At 38.8% G+C, this 17,291-nt stretch overlaps 1 long non-coding RNA gene across 1 annotated transcript; it reads left to right on the plus strand.

The window, feature by feature from the left end:
- The first annotated feature begins 7,371 nt into the window (after positions 1-7,371).
- On the plus strand, positions 7,372-17,032 carry LOC126944421 (uncharacterized). The gene is made up of 3 exons (XR_007722051.1): positions 7,372-7,473; positions 12,137-12,234; positions 16,963-17,032. It is a non-coding gene; the product is annotated as an uncharacterized LOC126944421 (long non-coding RNA).
- The last annotated feature ends 259 nt before the right edge of the window (positions 17,033-17,291 follow it).

Genomic DNA, 17,291 nt, shown 5'->3' on the forward strand with positions numbered 1-17,291 from the left:
TGGTTTCATAGGAACTTTAAAGTAGCTTTTTTCAATTCTGTGAAGAAAATCATTGGTAGCTTGATGGGGATGGCATTGAATCTATAAATTACCTTTGGCAGTATGGCCATTTTCACAATATTGATTCTTCCTATCAATGAGCATGGAATGTTCTTCCATTTGCTTGTGTCCTCTTTTATTTCGTTGAGCAGTGGTTTGTAGTTCTCCTTGAAGAGGTCCTTCACATCTTGTAAGTTGGATTCCTAGGTAGTTTATTCTCTTTGGTTTTTTTTTTTTTTTTTTTTCTTTTTTTTTTTTTTTTTAATTTATTTATTATTATTATACTTTAAGTTGTAGGGTACATGTGCATAACGTGCAGGTTTGTTACATATGTATACTTGTGCCTTGTTGGTGTGCTGCACCCATCAACTCGTCATTTACATCAGGTATAACTCCCAATGCAATCCCTCCCCCCTCCCCCCACCTCCCCCCTCCCCATGATAGGCCCCGGTGTGTGATGTTCCCCTTCCTGAGTCCGAGTGATCTCATTGTTCAGTTCCCACCTATGAGTGAGAACATGCGGTGTTTGGTTTTCTGTTCTTGTGATAGTTTGCTAAGAATGATGGTTTCCAGCTGCATCCATGTCCCTACAAAGGACACAAACTCATCCTTTTTGATGGCTGCATAGTATTCCATGGTGTATATGTGCCACATTTTCTTAATCCAATCTGTCACTGATGGACATTTGGGTTGATTCCAAGTCTTTGCTATTGTGAATAGTGCCGCAATAAACATACGTGTGCATGTGTCTTTATAGCAGCATAATTTATAATCCTTTGGGTATATACCCAGTAATGGGATGGCTGGGTCATATGGTACATCTAGTTCTAGATCCTTGAGGAATCGCCATACTGTTTTCCATAATGGTTGAACTAGTTTACAATCCCACCAACAGTGTAAAAGTGTTCCTATTTCTCCACATCCTCTCCAGCACCTGTTGTTTCCTGACTTATTAATGATTGCCATTCTAACTGGTGTGAGATGGTATCTCATTGTGGTTTTGATTTGCATTTCTCTGATGGCCAGTGATGATGAGCATTTTTTCATGTGTCTGTTGGCTGTATGAATGTCTTCTTTTGAGAAATGTCTGTTCATATCCTTTGCCCACTTTTTGATGGGGTTGTTTGTTTTTTTCTTGTAAATTTGTTTGAGTTCTTTGTAGGTTCTGGATATTAGCCCTTTGTCAGATGAGTAGATTGCAAACATTTTCTCCCATTCTGTAGGTTGCCTGTTCACTCTGATGGTAGTTTCTTTTGCTGTGCAGAAGCTCTTTAGTTTAATTAGATCCCATTTGTCAATTTTGGCTTTTGCTGCTGTTGCTTTTGGTGTTTTAGACATGAAGTCTTTGCCCATGCCTATGTCCTGAATGGTACTACCTAGGTTTTCCTCTAAGATTTTTATGGTATTAGGTCTAACATTTAAGTCTCTAATCCATCTTGAATTAATTTTCGTATAAGGAGTAAGGAAAGGATCCAGTTTCAGCTTTCTACTTACGGCAAGCCAATTTTCCCAGCACCATTTATTAAATAGGGAATCCTTTCCCCATTTCTTGTTCCTCTCAGGTTTGTCAAAGATCAGATGGCTGTAGATGTGTGGTATTATTTCTGAGGACTCTGTTCTGTTCCATTGGTCTATATCTCTGTTTTGGTACCAGTACCATGCTGTTTTGGTTACTGTAGCCTTGTAGTATAGTTTGAAGTCAGGTAGCATGATGCCTCCAGCTTTGTTCTTTTGACTTAGGATTGTCTTGGAGATGTGGGCTCTTTTTTGGTTCCATATGAACTTTAAAGCAGTTTTTTTCCAATTCTGTGAAGAAACTCGTTGGTAGCTTGATGGGGATGGCATTGAATCTATAAATGACCTTGGGCAGTATGGCCATTTTCACGATATTGATTCTTCCTATCCATGAGCATGGTATGTTCTTCCATTTGTGTGTGTCCTCTTTTATTTCACTGAGCAGTGGTTTGTAGTTCTCCTTGAAGAGGTCCTTTACATCCCTTGTAAGTTGGATTCCTAGGTATTTGATTCTCTTTGAAGCAATTGTGAATGGAAGTTCATTCCTGATTTGGCTCTCTGTTTGTCTGTTACTGGTGTATAAGAATGCTTGTGATTTTTGCACATTAATTTTGTATCCTGAGACTTTGCTGAAGTTGCTTATCAGCTTAAGGAGATTTTGGGCTGAGACAATGGGGTTTTCTAAATATACAATCATGTCATCTGCAAACAGGGACAATTTGACTTCTTCTTTTCCTAACTGAATACCCTTGATTTCTTTCTCTTGCCTAATTGCCCTAGCCAGAACTTCCAACACTATGTTGAATAGGAGTGGTGAGAGAGGGCATCCCTGTCTTGTGCCAGTTTTCAAAGGGAATTTTTCCAGTTTTTGCCCATTCAGTATGATATTGGCTGTGGGTTTGTCATAGATAGCTCTTATTATTTTGAGGTATGTTCCATCAATACCGAATTTATTGAGCATTTTTAGCATGAAGGGCTGTTGAATTCTGTCAAAAGCCTTTTCTGCATCAATTGAGATAATCATGTGGTTCTTGTCTTTGGTTCTGTTTATATGCTGGATTATGTTTATTGATTTGCGAATGTTGAACCAGCCTTGCATCCCAGGGATGAAGCCCACTTGATCATGGTGGATAAGCTTTTTGATGTGTTGCTGAATCCGGTTTGCCAGTATTTTATTGAGGATTTTTGCATCGATGTTCATCAGGGATATTGGTCTAAAATTCTCTTTTTTTGTTGTGTCTCTGCCAGGCTTTGGTATCAGGATGATGTTGGCCTCATAAAATGAGTTAGGGAGGATTCCCTCTTTTTCTGTTGATTGGAATAGTTTCAGAAGGAATGGTACCAACTCCTCCTTGTACCTCTGGTAGAATTCAGCTGTGAATCCATCTGGTCCTGGACTTTTTTTGGTTGGTAGGCTATTAATTGTTGCCTCAATTTCAGAGCCTGCTATTGGTCTATTCAGGGATTCAACTTCTTCCTGGTTTAGTCTTGGAAGAGTGTAAGTGTCCAGGAAATTATCCATTTCTTCTAGATTTTCCAGTTTATTTGCGTAGAGGTGTTTATAGTATTATAGTATTAAATGGTAGTTTGTATTTCTGTGGGGTTGGTGGTGATATCCCCTTTATCATTTTTTATTGCGTCGATTTGATTCTTCTCTCTTTTCTTCTTTATTAGTCTTGCTAGTGGTCTGTCAATTTTGTTGATCTTTTCAAAAAACCAACTCCTGGATTCATTGATTTTTTGGAGGGTTTTTTGTGTCTCTATCTCCTTCAGTTCTGCTCTGATCTTAGTTATTTCTTGCCTTCTGCTAGCTTTCGAATGTGTTTGCTCTTGCTTCTCTAGTTCTTTTAATTGCGATGTTAGAGTGTCAATTTTAGATCTTTCCTGCTTTCTCTTGTGGGCATTTAGTGCTATAAATTTCCCCTCTACACACTGCTTTAAATGTGTCCCAGAGATTCTGGTATGTTGTATCTTTGTTCTCATTGGTTTCAAAGAACATCTTTATTTCTGCCTTCATTTCGTTATGTACCCAGTAGTCATTCAGGAGCAGGTTGTTCAGTTTCCATGTAGTTGAGCGGTTTTGATTGAGTTTCTTAGTCCTGAGTTCTAGTTTGATTGCACTGTGGTCTGAGAGACAGTTTGTTATAATTCCTGTTCTTGTACATTTGCTGAGGAGTGCTTTACTTCCAATTACGTGGTCAATGTTGGAGTAAGTACGATGTGGTGCTGAGAAGAATGTATATTCTGTTGATTTGGGGTGGAGAGTTCTGTAGATGTCTATTAGGTCTGCTTGCTGCAGAGATGAGTTCAATTCCTGGACATCCTTGTTAACTTTCTGTCTCGTTGATCTGTCTAATGCTGACAGTGGAGTGTTGAAGTCTCCCATTATTATTGTATGGGAGTCTAAGTCTCTTTGTAAGTCTCTAAGGACTTGCTTTATGAATCTGGGTGCTCCTGTATTGGGTGCATATATATTTAGGATAGTTAGCTCTTCCTGTTGAATTGATCCCTTTACCATTATGTAATGGCCTTCTTTGTCTCTTTTGATCTTTGATGGTTTAAAGTCTGTTTTATCAGAGACTAGTATTGCAACCCCCGCTTTTTTTTGTTCTCCATTTGCTTGGTAAATCTTCCTCCATCCCTTTATTTTGAGCCTATGTATGTCTCTGCGTGTGAGATGGGTCTCCTGAATACAGCAGACTGATGGGTCTTGACTCTTTATTCAGTTTGCCAGTCTGTGTCTTTTAATTGGAGCATTTAGTCCATTTACATTTAAGGTTAAGATTGTTATGTGTGAACTTGATCCTGCCATTATGATATTAACTGGTTATTTTGCTCGTTAGTTGATGCAGTTTCTTCCTAGCCTCGATGGTCTTTACATTTTGGCATGTTTTTGCAATGGCTGGTACCGGTTGTTCCTTTCCATGTTTAGTGCTTCCTTCAGGATCTCTTGTAAGGCAGGCCTAGTGGTGACAAAATCTCTAAGCATTTGCTTATCTGTAAAGGATTTTATTTCTCCTTCACTTATGAAACTTAGTTTGGCTGGATATGAAATTCTGGGTTGAAAATTCTTTTCTTTAAGAATGTTGAATATTGGCCCCCACTCTCTTCTGGCTTGTAGAGTTTCTGCCGAGAGATCTGCTGTTAGTCTGATGGGCTTCCCTTTGTGGGTAACCCGACCTTTCTCTCTGGCTGCCCTTAAGATTTTTTCCTTCATTTCAACTTTGGTGAATCTGGCAATTATGTGTCTTGGAGTTGCTCTTCTCGAGGAGTATCTTTGTGGCGTTCTCTGTATTTCCTGGATTTGAATGTTGGCCTGCCCTACTAGGTTGGGGAAGTTCTCCTGGATGATATCCTGAAGAGTGTTTTCCAACTTGGTTCCATTTTCCCCCTCACTTTCAGGCACCCCAATCAGACGTAGATTTGGTCTTTTTACATAATCCCATACTTCTTGCAGGCTTTGTTCATTTCTTTTTCTTCTTTGTTCTTTTGGTTTCTCTTCTCGCTTCATTTCATTCATTTGATCCTCAATCGCTGAAACTCTTTCTTCCAGTTGATCGAGTCGGTTACTGAAGCTTGTGCATTTGTCACGTATTTCTCGTGTCATGGTTTTCATCTCTTTCATTTCGTTTAGGACCTTCTCTGCATTAATTACTCTAGCCATCAATTCTTCCACTTTTTTTTTCAAGATTTTTAGTTTCTTTACGCTGGGTACGTAATTCCTCCTTTAGCTCTGAGAAATTTGATGGACTGAAGCCTTCTTCTCTCATCTCGTCAAAGTCATTCTCCGTCCAGCTTTGATCCGTTGCTGGCGATGAGCTGCGCTCCTTTGCCGGGGGAGATGCGCTCTTATTTTTTGAATTTCCAGCTTTTCTGCCCTGCTTTTTCCCCATCTTTGTGGTTTTATCTGCCTCTGGTCTTTGATGATGGTGATGTACTGATGGGGTTTTGGTGTAGGTGTCCTTCCTGTTTGATAGTTTTCCTTCTAGCAGTCAGGACCCTCAGCTGTAGGTCTGTTGGAGATTGCTTGAGGTCCACTCCAGACCCTGTTTGCCTGGGTATCAGCAGCAGAGGCTGCAGAAGATAGAATATTTCTGAACAGCGAGTGTACCTGTCTGATTCTTGCTTTGGAAGCTTCCTCTCAGGGGTGTACTCCACCCTGTGAGGTGTGGGGTATCAGACTGCCCCTAGTGGGGGATGTCTCCCAGTTAGGCTGCTCAGGGGTCAGGGACCGACTTGAGCAGGGAGTCTGTCCCTTCTCAGATCTCAACCTCCGTGTTGGGAGATCCACTGCTCTCTTCAAAGCTGTCAGACAGAGTCGTTTGCGTCTGCAGAAGTGTCTGCTGTGTTTGTTTAGTTTACTGTGCCCTGTCCCCAGAGGTGGAGTCTACAGAGACAGGCAGGTTTCCTTGAGCTGCTGTGGGCTCCACCCAGTTCGAGCTTCCCAGCAGCTTTGTTTACCTACTTAAGCCTCAGCAATGGCGGGCGCCCCTCCCCCAGCCTCGCTGCTGCCTTGCCGGTAGATCACAGACTGCTGTGTGCTAGCAATGAGGGAGGCTCCGTGGGTGTGGGACCCTCCCGGCCAGGTGTGGGATATGATCTCCTGGTGTGCCTGTTTGCTTAAAGCGCAATATTGGGGTGGGAGTTACCCGATTTTCCAGGTGTTGTGTGTCTCAGTTCCCCTGGCTAGGAAAAGGGACTCCCTTCCCCCTTGCGCTTCCCAGGTGAGGCGATGCCTCGCCCTGCTTCAGCTCTCGCTGGTAGGGCTGCAGCAGTTGACCAGCACCGATCGTCCGGCACTCCCCAGTGAGATGAACACAGTACCTCAGTTGAAAATGCAGAAATCACCGGTCTTCTGTGTTGCTCGCGCTGGGAGTTGGAGACTGGAGCTGCTCCTATTCGGCCATCTTGCTCCACCCCCCCTCATTAATCTTTAAGTACTTTTTCAGCCATACTCTTCTTTTCCTCCTTCTGAGACTCCAATGCCACAAATATTAGATCTTTTGTGATAGTCTTTTATGTCCTGAAATCTTATTAAGTTTTTTAATTCTGTTTTCTCTCTGTTGTTTAGATTAATTTCTATTGTCCTCTTTTCACTTATTTTCTCCTCTATTCTCTTCATCTGATGTTGATCTCATCCACTGGGGGTTTTTCTAGTCATTGTGTTTTTCAGTTCTAAAATTGCATTTGGTTGGTTTTTATGTTTTCTATTTATTTGCTGAGACTTTTTTTTTTTTTTTTTTTTTTTTTTTTACTTATCACAAGCATATTCATAATTGCCCATGGAAGTATTTTTATCATGACTCCTTTAAAATCTTTGTCAGATAATTCTAAAATTTCTGTCATCTGGTATTAATATGTATTAATTATCTTGTTTATTCAGTTTGAGCTCTTTCTGGTTCTTCTTATTTTGATAAGTAATTTTCAATTGAAAATTTGACATTTTCATATTATGTAATGAAACTCAAGATATCATTTAAAACTTCTTTAAGCTGTATTTTTCTGACACTACTCTGAAAGGGGAAGTAGGGGTGCTGCCCTGTTACTACTGGATGAGAGTAGAAGTTTGGGTTTCTCACTCAGCCTCCACTGACACCCGTGTGTTGAGGGCTCTTTGTTATTGCTCAGCAGGACTGTGATTTTCAGCTCCTCACATGGTCTCCACTGACACTAGTGGGGGTGGCCGCATTATCACTAAGCTATAGTAAAGGTCTTGACTCCTCTAGTTTTGATTTGACACCTAACCAATGGGGAGAGGATGACTACCTCATAACTGCTGAATGTGATGTAAGCTCAGGTATTCCACATAATCTTTGCTGATACACAAAGTATACGGTCCCAGCTCCCTGCTTGTCTTCCTCTGACACCACCTTTTTGGGGTGGTATGGGATTTCTTTCTACAGCCACACAAGGGTGAAAGTCTAAGTTTCCATTTACCCCGTGATGGCATGGCAGGGCGGGGCAGGGGTGGTGCAGGGAAAGACAGAGACCGTAGATGTTTTTCGTGGTGTTTGGCTGAGTGAAGAGATCATTGCCTGAATATTTTTTTTTCTTTTGAAAGACTTGCTGGTTCTGATAATTTAATAAACAAATTAAATGTTTTAAATTTCTTTTTCTTTTCAGATTCAAGGGTGGGTTTGTTATACAGATATATTGCATAATGCTAAGGTTTGGGCTTCAATTGAACCCATCACTCGAATAGTGGCCACAGTACCAAATAGGTAGTTTTTCAACCCTTGCCCTACTTCCTCCCTCTTTTGGAGTTCCCAGTGTCTATTGTTCCCATCTTTGTGTCTGTGTATACCCAATGTTTACCTCCTACTTAGAAGTGCAAAATGTGATACCTGGTTTCTTGTTTCTGTGTTTTGTTTTTTGTTCATCCAATCTTGGATAAAGAAAATGTGGCACACGTGCACCATGGAATACTATACAGTCATAAAAAAGAATGAAATCATGCCCTTTGTAGCAACATGGATGCAGCTGGAGGCCATTATCTTAAGCAAATTAACACATAAACAAAAAACCAAATACCACATGTTTTGGGGTATCTAAGTTGATTCGATGTCTTTGCTATTGTGAATAGTGCTGTGATGAACATACAAGTTCAGATGTCTTTTTGATTGAACAATTTTCTTTAGGTTATATACCCAGTAATGAGATTGCTGAGTCTAATGGTAATTCTATTTTTAGTTCTTTGAGAAATCTCCAAATTGCTTTCCACAGGAGCTGAACTAATTTACAGTCCTACCAAAAATGTCTGAGTATTCCCTTTTCTCCATAATTTTGCCAACATCTGTTCTTTTTTGACTTTTCAATAATAGCCATTCTGACTGGTGTGAGATGGTCTCTCAATGTGGTTTTGATTTGCATTTCTCTAATGATTAGTGATATTGAGCAGTTTTTAAAATATATTTGTTGGTCACTTGTACATCTTCTTTTGAAAAGTGTTTGTTGAGGTCCTTTGCCCTCTTTTTAATGGAGTTGTTTGTTTTTTCTTATCAATTTGTTTAAATTCCTTATAGATTCTGGACTGTTCCCTTGTTAGATGCTTAGTGTGCAAATATTTTCTCCCGTTTTGTAAATTTTCTGGTTTTTTGTTTTTTGTTTTTTGAGACAGAGTCTCACTCTGTCACCAGGCTGGAATACAGTGGTGCAATCTCAGCTCACTGCAACCACCGCCTCCCAGGTTCAAGTGATTCTCCTGCCTCAGCCACCCAAGTAGCTGGGGACTACAGGTGCACCCCACCATGCTGTGCAGAAACTCTTTAGTTTAATTAATTCCCAATTGTCAATATTTGTTTTTGTTGCATTTGCTTTTCAGGACTGAGCTATAAATTCTTTGCTTGGTTGTCTAAATATTTTCTATCTTCGTGAGCTACTCCTTTCCTAGACCTTCACCGAGGCTTTTGTTGGTTGGTTTGTTTGTTTGTTTGTTTGCACTTATTATTATTTATAGGTTGCCAGTTTCTTCAGCTCCAAGTCTAGGATGTATCAGGCCAAAAGAAAGCCCAGAGTGCCCATCATCATATTGTTCATCAGTCCCAGAGTTCCCTAGCAGGCCTCCCTGCTTCTCTTCATGTTTCTTTGTCTTCTTGTTCTTATTTTATATATAATGTCCAGGGATTTTAATTGTACTTAGAAAGAGGAATAGAGGGCCAGGAGCGGTGGCTCATGCCTGTCATCCCAGCAGTTTGGGAGGCTGAGGCAGGCTGATCACCTGAGGTCAGGGATTGGAGACCAGCCTAACCAACATGGAGAAATCCCATCTCTACTAAAAAAATACAAAATTAGCCAGCCATGGTGGCACATGCCTGTAATTCCAGCTACTCAGGAGGCTGAGGCAGGAAAATCACTTGAACCCAGGAGGCAGAGGTTGTGGTCAGACAAGATCACGCCATTGCACTCTAGTTGGGGTAAAAAGAGCGAAACTCTGCCAAAGAAAGAAAGAGAGAGAGAGAGAGGGAGAAAGAAGGAAAGAAAGAGGAATCGAGAAAAGTACACTTACTCCATCTTCCCAGACATGGAAGAACCACTTTTACATTTGTCTTATTGAGTTGTATGTATAAAAAGCATTTGACAGAATCTAACATCCAGTTATATTTAACTAGATGTTTTATGACTTTTATGACTACAAGTCCTTTTTTAATATTTTTATTATAGTTTTTTCTTTCAGTCTGTGGTCTTTTTCTAAGAGTGTCTTTCGAAAAGTAGATGAATGGGTTTAATTGTGATAAAGTACAATTTATAATTTGGTGTGCTTTTTGTGTCATATTTAAGAAATCTTCCCAAATCCATGGTAACTAAAATTTGTGTCAATGTTTTCAAGGTTTTAACATTGTAGGTTTTACATGTAGATCTATGATCTTTCTTGTATTACAATCCATTGCTGTGTATTTGTATATGCCATGAAGTGAGGGTCAAGGGTCTCCCCCACCCATGAAGGTATTCCATTCTTCAAGAACCATTTGTCAAATATTAAATGGCCATATGTCTGTGGGTCTATTTCTGGACTCTTTTCTGTTCTACTATTCTATACATCTGTCTTTAGACAAGTGTCACAGTATTTGATTCTTGCAGCTTTATAATAGGTCTGGAAATAGGTAGGAAAGTCTTCTCACTGTGTTCTTTTTCTTCAAAATAATTTTGGTTATTTTAGGTCCTTTGTATTTTAACATAAATTTAAAATCAGTTTGTCAATTTCAACAAAAAATGCCTGTAGATTTTGATTGCATTGACTATATATATCAATTTGGGAGGAAATAATGTCCAAATAATATTGAGTCTTCCAGTGCATGGGTATGGACCCCATTTCTTTCTGTTGGCAATGTTTTGTAGTTTTCAGGGCACAGGTCTTCATATCCTTTGTCAATTTTATCCCTAAGTGTTTTCATATATTTTGGGGTTATGCTAAGTGGTATCTTTTTTGTTTTTTGTTTTTTGTTTTTGTTTTTTGAGATGGAGTCTTGCTCTGTCACCCAGGCTGGAGTGCAGTGACATGATCTCGGCTCACTGCAACCTCCACCTCCCGGGTTCAAGTGATTCTCCTGCCTCAGCCTCTGGAGTAGCTAAGATTACAGGTATGCACCACCATGCCTGGCTAATTTTTGTATTTTCAGTATAGACGGCGTTTCACCACATTGATCAGGCTGGCCTCGAACTCCTAAACTCAAGTGATCCGCCCACCTCGGCCTCCCAAAATGCTGGGATTACCAGCGTGAATCACCATGCTGGGCTGGTATTTGTTTTTAAATTTAAATTGTGATAGTTTATTCTAAGCATATAAAAACAAAGTTTTTTTCCATATTGATCTTGTACTCTGCAACTTTGCTAAACTCATTTATTTGTTCTAACAGATTTTTGTAAATTTCTGCATAGATGGTTATATCATCTGCCAATAAAGACAGTTTACTTATTCCTTTTCAATCTTTTATTTCTTTTTCTTTCTTCTTGTGCTGGCTTAGACCTCCAACAAAATGTTCAACTGAAGTGGTGAGGATGGACATTCTTGCTTTGTTCCGTATTGCATGGAGAAAATATTCAGTTTTTCACCATTAAATATGTTATTAGTTGTATGTGGGATTTTTTCGTAGTTGTTCTTTATCAGGTTAAGTTCCTTTTATTGCAAGTTTGCTGAGAGGTTATTATTTTTATTATAACTAGATGTTAGATTTTGTCAAATGCTTTTTATATATTTACTGAAATGATCATGTCATGTGTTTTCTTTTTTCTGTTAATAAGTGTTTATAAGGTGAATTACAGTTCAATTTTCAAATATTTAATGAGCTTTTCATTTCTTACACAAGAATTTTTTTTCTGTATCTATTGAGATTTTTTTCATTTCTTTTTTTAATATAGTGAATTGCATTGATTTTATTTTTAAAATTTGTGTATATTCATGGGGTACTAGCGCCATTTTGTTACATTCATATAGGATTGTGGTGAGGTCAGCGCCTTCAGTGTGTCCATCACTGGAGCAATGCACATTGTGCCCACCAAGTAACTCCATCATTGCCTGCCTCCCACTTACTCCCATCTCTCCGAGTCCCCACTGCTCATCATTCCACACTCAATTTCCATGTGTACATGTTACTTAGCCCCCACTTAGGAGTGAGAACATGCGGTATTTGTGTGTCTGAGTTGTTTCACTTAATATAATGGCCTCCAGGCCGAGGGTGGCGGATCACCTGAGGTCGGGAGCTCGAGACCATCCTGACCAACATGGTGAAACCCTGTCTCTACTAAAAGTACAAAAATTAGCTGGGTGTGGTGGTGGGCTCCTATAATCCCAGCTACTTTGGAGGCTGAGGCAGGAGAATCCCTTGAACCCAGGAGGCGGAGGTTGCAGTGAGCCAAGATTGTGCCACTACACTCCAGCCTGGGAGACAGAGTGAGACTCCATCTCAAAAAAAAAAAAAAGAAAAGAAAGAAAACAGATAATGGCCTTCAGTTCCATCTTTGTTGCTTTGAAAGATGTTATTTCAGAATGCATTTATTTTTGAAAAGAGACTTAGAAGTTATCCTTTGTGGGCAGGGGATTAAGATAACGGCCACTCATAAAATGAGATCTTCCTTTTTCAATTAGAATGATGCCATCCAGGAGTCACAGAAGACAAGTGGCAGCACTTAAAGACCTGAAGCAAGCTGGGCACAGTTTCTGTAATTGGCAGCAGAGCCCAAGAGGTAATTAGAAATATGTGAAATAACATTGGATGGGAGTTATTTAATCATTGGACTCTCTAAGATCAAAACAATGAGTAACTCTATGGTCCTACCTGCTCTGTGTGATTGATCATGCTGTGGATCTAGCAAATAGGACTCTTTTGAGTCATTATTTAAAAAAAAAATCACAGTCCCTTACTCAATTCCAAGGCCTGAGTCAATTCATAGACCCAGAGCCCTTGGAACAAAAGGAAAACCGGTTAAACACTGAGTAAGAATAGTAAGATAACACAAATGTATACTGAGAATCTTCTTCCTTGCCATGGCCAAGAGGACTAGAGACCAGAGTAACTGATGATTAAGAAAGTGAAAACACCAGAACCATTCAGAAATAATTAGACTCTGACTGTGAGTAAGCACTAGTTCTTGGGAAATTTTAGAGGGCACTATGATCCACTTGTCAAAGTGTGGACTTAGAAAATTTTCTTCCCATCTCTGTAACTTCGGAGTTGGTTAATTTAGAGGTTTTAGAATTCAAGAGGAAAATACTTCTAGCAGGAGGTTACAGCAACACTTCCATTAAGCTGAAAATAGAAAATTCCAGCTGACCATTTTGACCTCTTCATGCTGCTGGATAAACAACCAAAAAAATTATATTGTTGGTCGAGGTAATTGGTTCTAATGTTCAAGAGGAAATAGGGGTGCTGCTACAATAACAAGAACAAGAAGGAATATTTCTGGAACCAGAAGGTCCTTGAGAGAAACTCCTGGCCAATATTGCACTGGGAACAGTCTCAGTGGGACTGTAAATCCAGATGTAAAAAGAGATTTCATGATCCTTTTCCTACCTCCCCAACAGCTACTAATGAGTGTGTACATGGCCTAAGCCTAACTGATTGGAAAATCTCTTCTTTTTTTCTTTCTTTCTTTCCTTTCTTTCTTTCTTTCTTTCTTTCTTTTCTTTCTTCTTTCTTTCCATTCTTTCTCTCTTTCTCTTTCTTTCTTTCTTTCTCCCTTCCTCTTTTCTCTTTCTTTCTTTCCATCCTTCTTTCTTTTGTTCATTCTTTTTCTTTCTCTCTTTCTTCTTTCTTTCTTTCTTTCTTCTTTTTTGTTTCTTTCTTTCTTATTTCTCTTTCTCTCTCTGTCTCTCTCATCTTTTAGTCAAAGGTGATAGGATGAAAGAAATGGTTGGAGCTCGGTCACTCTAGCTGGCTATCCTGCAGAGAAAACCACTAGCTGCCCACTAATATCTATGCTCCCATCTCCCATAGTAAGCAAGCCTTCATCAACATTGGACCATACATCTCAGATAATTAGGAGAAAAAGAAATAGACTTATTTGTTCTTACAGCCACTAACTTGAAGGGTTTCTCTCACAATCCTAATACATACCCTAATGGTCAATTAACTTCTATCTTGATCTTAGGCCTGGTGTCCAATCTTTATGCCAATTCAGTGATTTCTATAACCAATATGATAATTACAATTGTAATTACCCTTGGGTAAATGAATACTACAATCAGTCTTCAGCCATTGCATTAGCTGAAAGGAAATCAGTTGACAGTCCTCTGGAAACAATGCTCTGTCATAGGGGATGCAAGTGTGGCAGAGATTACTGGTTGTTGCCAAATCTGTTTTCTCCTTCTCTTGTAATAATAGATCCCCCACATTTGCAGAATACATGGCTATTCAGCATTCCTTGAAACAAGGTATATGACTAAGTCCTGGCCAATGGAATGTAAGCAGAAGTGATTTGTGCAGCTTTCCAGTTGTGCTCTTAAAAGAGAGAAGAACATCCTCTCCTTACTCTGTCTGGAAAATAAATACAGTATGTGATGCACTGTACTAGTGTATCAGGGTGGCACAGCAGAGACAGCAAAAAAAAAAAATATATATATATATATATACACACACACACACACACACACACACATACACACACACAGCCTGACACCATGGACTGCTATAAGAGAGAGAAAAACTTCTATCTTATTTAAAACACTTTTCGGGGTGGCGGGCAGGGGGGTCTCATTAGAACCAGTATCCTAATTGATGCGCATGTGTTCTAATAACAAAACTGAGATGTTGAAAGGGACACTCAAATATGTGGATTAGGTGTCAGGAGAAGGGCTCTGGCTTCCCCAGGGCCGCTTACTTGCTAGGTGAGTTAGGCAAGTCCATTCCCTTCTCTGGATCTCAACTTCTCTATTGGTAAATGCAGCCCCTGACAGCTTGAACAGCCAAGACTAAGATGAGAACGTGCCATACCAAACATAACAATGAAAAAGAAAGTATAGGCACAAGCAAGTCCTGCCAAAGGCGAACAGATCCTCGGAAAACATCTTTTGAAATGCATGTAGTCGGGGAAACTCCATGCCCATTTATTTATTTATTTATTTATTTATTTATTTATTTATTTATTATGCTTGGTGTTATTCTCCAAGACATTTGTGTTTTTGAATAAATCTTGCACATTCAGTGCCAAACTTGCATCTGCCTCCTCCTGCTGAGAAGTCATAATGCCATGTTTATGACACCAGCCTCTGTTTCCATGGGGATGATTGTATCAGTGTAATTCCAGCATTATGACTTCTGGGTACGTTTGAGAAGATTGGTGAAAGCAATGAAAAATATTTAAGTGTACACATTTATTATGATCCCAATAACTCACAGGAATGATACTGCTGAAAATAGAAACTAGGAATCAGACAGATGTCCACTAAAGGCTGAGGTCATTTTTTTCTGATGGCTAAAAAGGATGCTTAACCCCTAAGTCCTTCCTTCTTGAAGTCTTTGGTCTGCTTTATTTTAAATGTTTTGTTTTAGTTTTTAATATGACATAATTTCCATTAGGCATCTGTAAGGCTTTTATCTGCTCATTGCCTAAATCTTTCATCTGGATGGGGACTGCATTAAGCTCATCCTGAATAATGGCCTCTATTATTTAAATCCATTATTCAAATTCAATTTTTCTAAGAAGTTATCACTCCTACTCCATCTGCAAATATGAAAATTTAAATGTAAAGGTCCCTCTTCAAATTTTCCACAGGAAAAAAACATGTCATCCATTTAAGTGCATGCTTCAGACACTGAACATTCTGTAAGAAGGCGATTTTAACCTATTTCTTTTTAAGATCAAAATTGAGATTTCAAAAAATTTTGCTAATTACAAAAGTAATTCATGTTTACTGTGAAAAAGAAAATCAAACACTGAAGAATCTGAAGTAGAAAGTAGCTACCCAAAATTCTATCCAAAATTGCTATAACCCACAGAAACATTGTTTTATCTCTATATTTTTCTAAATGTTTAAATATTAAAAACACGAATATTTACATAAACTGAATCATATGATTCTGTGGCAGACAATTTTCCAAAGATGGTCACAACAATATCCCTCATCCCTGCATGCTTCTCTGCAAATTCCTTGCCACTCTCCCATCAAGAAATGTTATTTTGCCGCCTCCCTGAATCTCAGCAGGACTTTGGATTGCTTCAATCAATAGAATAGAGCTGATACAATGTTATACTAATTCTGTGTATAGCCTTTAACTGGCCTGGCAACTTCCACTCCCTGCTTTTCGGAAGGTAGACATGTTAAGAAGTAGAATTATCCTGAGACCACCATGCTAAGAAGAACTGAAAGATGAGATTCCTTTTTGAGAAGTAATGAAATCAAAGTGCACCAAGGCACTAGAGATGCTTTTCAAATGCAGATTTGTCTGTTGTTTGGTTGGTTTGTTGCTTGACTCTACTCTTACCTACATACGTATCAACACACACAACATGTAAGACTTGTAAGTGAAGAAGCCATCTTGGAAGTAGATCCTTCTCTCCCACCTGACCCGGCTGACTATAACACAAACCACCAAACCGAACCCTTCTTGAGTACTGATCTATTAAACCAGAAGCAGAATAAAAGAGTTACTTTAAGCCCTTAAGTTCTGGCATTGTTTGCACCGTTGACATTTAAATAACCAAAACACATGGTTTGAGCATTTTTTATTTTAAAACAAATCCATCTCACCTATTTAAGCAGCTCTTATAGTATTCTGTCATATGCATTTACCCTATGTTAACTCAGCCTCAATATATGTACTTTTAGACTATTTTCCATTGTTATTATGCCGTAACAAATATTTCTTTACATTTATCTATATGTATCTGATTGTTTTCAAAAATAAATTCTTCTAAGTCATATTACTGAGCCAAATGAGAATTCAAATATTACATTTTGATATCTTCAGCCTGATTATATTTCAGAAATGTACAAATTTATTCTCACACTAGGAACATGTAAGAGTTTCTCTCTCCCACACGTTCATAATCACTGGATTTTATCAATCTTTATCATTTTAGCCAATCTGCTGACATATACATAGTTTCATTTTTATTGTTCATTTTTTATATTTGGTAAGTTGCTGACTTATCAAGTATAAACCATTTCAAAATCATTTTAAAGCTTAGTTTCTTATATAAATAAATAATTTTATAAATGTGTGTCCAGCATACAGATAGTATATAGTATATATTGTATATATTATTGCTATTCACCAGTATTTCCATTCCTTCTTCCCTTCTAGAGGAGCACAAGAGGAACAGATTTTCCTGACTCTTTGAACTTATCTATGACCATGTGCTTTGATTTGGGGGTTGGGGTATGGGGAGAACAAGTTAACATGCATCAATTCCAGATGAAAACCTTTAATTGCTGGTACATAATACTTCATGTTCTCTCTTCCCTGGCTGCAGCCATCCAAAAAACATGTGTGGACAGAAAGAGTCCATAAGACCTAAATGTCCTGGAAGGTGAAGCCAAACTATTGAGAAAATTACCTGAAGAGTCTTCCAGAGGCTGAGACTTCACCTGAGCAAGAAGTAAATGCTTCTTACATTAATGCATTGTGATATTGGATTGTTTAAGAATAAGAATAATCTAACCTACCCTGAGTGATATGATATATACATGTATGATCCTAGACACATCTTTCAAATGCAGATGTGGTTGGTTGGTTTGTAAGTTGCTTGACTCTACCCTTACCTACACATATATCAACACACATGACATAGGTCATCTTAGT

The sequence above is a fragment of the Macaca thibetana genome, chromosome 20 (genome assembly GCF_024542745.1).
Source record: "Macaca thibetana thibetana isolate TM-01 chromosome 20, ASM2454274v1, whole genome shotgun sequence".
Classification (NCBI taxonomy): Eukaryota; Metazoa; Chordata; class Mammalia; order Primates; family Cercopithecidae; genus Macaca; species Macaca thibetana.